The sequence below is a fragment of the Balaenoptera ricei genome, chromosome 2 (assembly GCF_028023285.1).
Source record: "Balaenoptera ricei isolate mBalRic1 chromosome 2, mBalRic1.hap2, whole genome shotgun sequence".
NCBI classification, from domain to species: domain Eukaryota; kingdom Metazoa; phylum Chordata; class Mammalia; order Artiodactyla; family Balaenopteridae; genus Balaenoptera; species Balaenoptera ricei.
The window spans coordinates 78,628,533-78,634,532 of NC_082640.1; the positions used below are offsets into that span (position 1 = coordinate 78,628,533).

General features: G+C 48.7%; 1 protein-coding gene across 3 annotated transcripts in view; it reads right to left on the reverse strand.

The window, feature by feature from the left end:
• The window catches only part of CGNL1 (cingulin like 1), a 154,481-nt gene extending 149,747 nt beyond the window's left edge, over positions 1-4,734 (reverse strand). For 2 of the 3 annotated variants that reach the window (XM_059913184.1, XM_059913182.1), the window contains exon 1: positions 4,635-4,734. The gene's annotated coding sequence lies outside the window, so the exon portion shown is untranslated. Of the gene's footprint in view, positions 1-2,310; positions 2,428-4,634 lie in introns of all 3 variants that reach the window. The other variant, XM_059913183.1, reaches the window with a different exon arrangement.
• Between the last annotated feature and the right edge of the window lie 1,266 nt (positions 4,735-6,000).

Genomic DNA, 6,000 nt, shown 5'->3' on the forward strand with positions numbered 1-6,000 from the left:
TAAACCCTTCTGACCTGTAATTTTAAGAGCTTGAGGTAATTACAATGCAGCAAAGTTTTGTTTTTGTTGCTAGTACCACATAAATAGGAACTGAACGTGCACGGCTTCGCTTTGCTCCAGAATATTCGACACTGAATTTTGTTTTTAATCTCTTACCCAACGGCCAATTATCTCCAGAAATTCAGAGGTTTGCAGAACTTGAAGAAATGTGGAGACAGTGTCTCTCTAACCTAGGATCTGGGATCCATTCAGAGCCTTTCTAAACAGCCTAATCTATCCTCTCCGTTTAAAAAACCAGAAAAATAGGATTTCATATAATTTCCCTTGGGATGATAAGCCCGCAGTGATCTTCAGTCTAACATTACGCATCGTCCCATAGAGGAAAACAGTAAATCAATCCAGATCTAAGGGGACTGTGGTGTTAGAAAAACAAGGCACAGAAAACATAATTTCCCAATCAGTTCTGCTTTAGAGGCACAAGGAGCAGTGGAAAGGCCTCAGCTTTGAATTCAGGCAGCCCCGAGAGCTCTGGAACCTCAGCTCTGCCACTTCTCTGGAGCGCCTGAGCCGCCCAGGATCTCTTTGGGCCTCAGTTTCCTCATTTGTAAAATGAGGCCGCTGCCACCTGCCCCTCAGGAACGTACAGGTTTTAAAGCAACGGAGGACAAGTGCCCCGCTCGTTACCCGACACGTGAAAGGTGGACAGCCAACAAATGTAACTACTCTTACAACCCTGGGGTTATTAGTCCTGTGGGTCAGCTGTTTGGAAACCACCTTCCCAAGGAAAAGCAGTGTGAAGTCCAGTTTCCTGTCTGTCCAAGGAAACCTGAGCTAAAGGGACAACAGTATGATAAAGAACAAACATCCACACACTGGCTGGAGCCACAGACAAGAACCGACCCACCTGCTCTCAAAGTACAACGGCTGCTGTTACCCTCCTCCCAGCTCAGGTGCACAGGAGGGGTAGCCTCTACTCACTAAGCTTAGGTTGCCAGTTACTATCACGGCAAAAAGGGATCCAGCCACGTTCTCCGCCAGCTTCCCAACCCCGGTCATATCCCTCCATGCACTGCTTGCCTAAGTACTCCTTAAGCAAATCGCATCTGCCAGAATCCTAACTCCTCCTTCCTCACTCCTCACTTTCCCTTGGCAGGATCGGAGTACAAACCCCTCTCGTCCATCAGAAAAGTATCTGAAGTCAATTATTTAAAACTTGACGTAGGGACTTAATAAAAATTTAAACCCAAGAAAAGCTTTTCTTGCGTCTGCTGTGCCAATGAACTGACAAGGTATCTATACACCCAGGGGAGGCGAGCCAGGAGGTACCCAGCTCCCCCCCCAGTTCTTCATGCTCATCGTGCGTCTAAGAGTTCCCAACTTACTGTAACCCCCAGTTTACATCTCCACCAGATTTCAAGCTCCATAAGTCAGGACGGTAGCCTGTTTACCACGAAATCGGTGAACGATAACAGAGCTTTGCCAGGAGTGGGGGCTTCATAAGAACTGAATTTGTTGTATGACTGAGTAAAGAAACAACAAAAACAAAAATGTGGTATGAATTTAAGATGAAGCACTCTCTCTCCCAGGGATATTGGTTTGGGGGACGGAGGACAGTGCCTGAAGAAGGAAGGAAAGTGGGGTCGGACGGGGGCATTGGACTGAAAACTCCAATAAGCTTCCCCTACGTGAAAGCCGGTCAACCCTGGTGCTCTTTCCATCAAATCCCCCTTTCTTCTCTTCTACTTTCAGGGTTTTTATGAGATAACTTGTTTCGTGATAACAGCAATGTCATGTGACAGAATAAAGTAAGCACTTGGTCATTCATGGAAAATTACCCAATTTTCAATTCCCCTTGAACTTTGTTTTTCTCCTCTGATGCCAACCTCTCAGCCATTTCACTGCCCTTTAGTGCCAGGATCAGAGGAGGAAAAGAAAGGAAAAGCACAAAATCAGTCGTGTTTTTTAAAAGGGTCAATGGCACCTCTTAGATAAATGGGTTGCAGGCAGCGGTGGGGACAGAGGGAGTAAAGGAGGCCACTGAATTCTTTAAACCACTCCCAACCCCATCAGTACAAGCAAATTAACTGTCCCTACGTGAAGGGGGGGGGGGGGAAAGCCAATAGGGCAGTCTATTCTTAACACAAATCAAAGATCACTCTTCTGAATGCTGCATACCCTTTCTCTAAATAAAGAAGCCCCTCACTAACTCTTTCTTCACTTACTTTCTTCTAATCACTTTAGAATATTAGAGTTACTACTAAAAAGGGAGAAATGCTTAAATAAATCTGTTAGGTCCATATTTACACATACTTTTTCTTGCTTTTTTTCCAGAATGTACCATTATATTCACAGTTTAACCATTGCTGTTCAGGTGCAACTTTTCAGGCACTAGGAGTTCGACAGCATCCTCAAGTCAACATTTTCCCCCTAAATGGAGATAAGATTAGCAAGTTAACGAACCAGTCAATAACATGGCTTCATTTTGTTGGTCTGGCCAAAAAAAAAACAGAAAAACTCAACAGTAGGAAGACACTTTCCATATGGTCTTTTTTCCCCAAAGGTTGAGGATTCGGGCCAGGGGCCACCCTGTGAGACCATGCCCTCCACATAACCTCCGTTCTCAAGCCAAGACAGTTAAGCCCACTGCCACCGCGGCCCCACTTCCAGCAACTGAGCCCAGGGATAGGAGCAGCGCATGGTAATCGAAGATGGGAAAAAGAGAGAAACCAACTGGGACCAAACTCTACAATTCTGATTTTTTTCAAAATGAATGTTCTTTTGACTCACGTTAGGAGCTAGAAATGAACACAAACCTTCCTCCAACTCTGGAGGGCATTCTCTTAAAAGAATGTCACACCACTACTAATAAAAATGTCATATAGAGGGCCAGCGCCTAAGAAAAAAATGAAATCCACTGGTTTGTGGCCACGTGGCATACAGGTGGGAATCTAATACAAACATCATACTTAGGTACCACAGTAAATTAACCAAGATCCCAGGAGACTATCACAATAACACACTGTAAGAAAACATATGCTCAAATTCAAAGTATACATATATTCGATTTTTCCTTAGTCCTATTTCCCTATCATTTTTAAGATCATTAGACAAGTGCCAAAGGTCTCACCTCAGATGTGTCATGTTACTGTAGGCACCAATTCCCTAACTCAGATATTATGCTGTCAACAAGAAATATACACTGTGCTAATTACATCTGCTGGGCTTAATCACACAGTGGGAATAAGCCCAATTTACACAATGAAGCTTAACACACATATTAACACCATATCAACTACAAAATAAGGATCTTGTCAGCTTGTGTTCTTAAAAAATTTCCCCACACATTTATGCAGAATCATAATCTGTGCCAGAGGATCTCCAAAAGCTGATGGATTCCTAAATTATTTTTCCTCCTTTTAATCTGAAATCCTTTCCAAATAGGACAAGTCAAACTATCACTTAGTTTCCCTGAATAAGAACCTGTAGCATAACCTTGACCCTTGCAAGGACTTCATGACTTTAATCCCTCCACTGTCACCTCCTTGGCAGAAAGTGCACTAGCAATATTTTCTGTGAACAGAGAGGTAGAAGCAGAGGGAACTCCAGAAAAAGGCACCATCTGCAGTTTAAAGTTGGAAAGCACCAGCCCACAGGTTTTTCAAGTGCAAAGGTGGATTACACAAGGCAGAATCGAGAGTAGCTGAGATGATCTCCTCTAGTAGTTCAGAAAGTGGGTGTGGAAAGCGAAAAGCACAACCCAAAGCACATTAGAATCACCTGGTTGTTTAAATTCCATTGCTCAGGCTGCGCCCCAGACCAGCTAAATCAGGATCTCTAGAGGTGGGACCTAGGCATCAGAATTTTTTAAAACTCTCTAGATGTGCAGCCAAGTTTGAGAACCAATACCCAAAAGAAATCCCCAACGTGTTTTGAACAGCGCGTTGTGAGCAGCGTTGGAAAGGCACCGCAGCCTTGGGGTGAAGGGGTATACACAGAGTAAATATACAAAGTTTTTTAAAAAAATCCTCTGTAACTAACTCCAACATGACAGCCAAGCACCTGTGTAGAGGCCAAACAGTGATGCAACTTGGAAAAGTCCCTTGGAAAGCTAGGATGTGTGCCGTACGTGAGGCGGGGTCTTTCAGGACGACCTGCCTGGACCGGGAAAGCCAGGGAGAGAGGGACGCCCACCCGCCCTTTCTTTTCAAGGGATGGTCGAGACCAGCACGCCCAGAAATAAAGTAAAACAGGGTCGGACAGGGACCGAGGTGCTCGCTTGGGTCCGGGAGGAACCCGGGCTCACTCGCAGCTGTCACTCGAGCCCGAGGGTCGAGGCAGGGGTGCTAAGGCTGCCAGCCCCTCTTCACTACACGGCGGCCCCGGAGCCCCTCCCTCGCCCCGGCCCCGACGCGGGCCCCCGGGAACCCGACCATCTGTCCTGCACGTCTCCCCGCCAGGGCGCGCGAGCGGGAGCCAGGAGCGCACTTTCCAGCCCCGGGACCCGCGCGCCTGGCGGCGGGCGCGGCGCGGCGCGGGGCTCGGACGGCGGGCCCGAGCTCCTCCGGATCCCACCGCCCACGACGACACCTCGGCCTCCCGGTCCGAGTCCCCGCGCCCGCTCCCGGCTCACTTACCGTCGCCGCCGCCTCCAGGGTCCCGCTCTAGCCGCAGCCAGCAGAGCCCGGCCCGAGTGCAGGGACCGCGGCGCCGCCAAGAGGCCGGGCGAGCCCGGGCCCCGCCCCGCCCGCCCTCGGGGAGGAGGGGCCGGGCCGGGGCCGCCCGGGTTTGGGAGCCCGGCGCCCCCACCCCCGCCCCCGCCCCGCCCGAGCCGGCTCGTCCCGCCCGCTCCAGCAGCTCGGCGGGCCCTCCCTGCACTCCCGCGTGCCCTCGCGCCGCCCCGGCCCTGGGGACAAGTCTCCCCGCACCCCGACACGGCGCCTACTCGGCTCGGCCGGGACGCGCCCGCCCCTCCGCCAGCACCTCTTCCCCATCCCACCCCATCAGGCCTCACACTCCTCTCCAGCTACGCTTTGTCCTCACCCTTCCCCAGATCGGAATGTCCTCCCACCTCCCCTCCGCCGTCCCCGGTACTTTTCACCTCCGAGCCCCGACAGTTCCAAATTCCCCGTCTGCTGGGAGCCTTGCCTGTTTCGCACCCACGACTTCCCTTCTGTCCCTTCCCCACGGCCCCTTGGCCCAGTTTTCTCCCTACCCTTACAGGCAACCTTTTTCTCCCCACCTGGTCAGAAACTTTAAGGTATAACTTTTCTCCTACCACAATCGAATCTGCAAGGGTTTATTGAGCACCTACGAAGTCTAGAAATACTGGTGGAGGGGACGCCAATAATAAATGTCCGTCCCTGTTAGGGAGGCAGGGAAGTGAGGTGCCTAAGGTCACACAGCTGATGGTAGTAGGGCTGGGATTAGAAGTCAGATTTCTGGTATCTAGTTGAGGACCGTTCCAGGGGAAACTGCAGAATGCCGCTGACCAGCTGCAGGAGTTTGAGCAAAAAACGTTTTCTTACTTGTGAAAAGGGAGGATACCCACCCCACCAGGTTGTGAAGATTACCTAAGAAAACAGACATGGACTATCACACAACCTGTGCTAATAAGTAAATGTTTGTTGACGTATGGAATGAAATAGACACTTGAAAATTCAATAATTTAAAATAACAATATAGAAAGACTTAAAAAGTAATAGTGAATGCAAGAAAACATTGGCAAATCATATCTGATAAGGGATTAATATCCAAAATATATAAAGAACTCATACAACTTAATAGCAAAAATACAATCTGATTTTAAAGTGGGCAGAGGATCTGAATAGACATTTTTCCAAAGAAAACGTACAGATGGTCAACAGGTATGAGGAAAGGTGCTCAACAATCATCAGGGAAATGCAAATCAAAACCACAATGAGCTATCACCTCACACCTGTTCAGAATGGCTTTTATCAAAAGGACAAGAGATAACACGTGTTGGTGAAGATGTGGGAATGT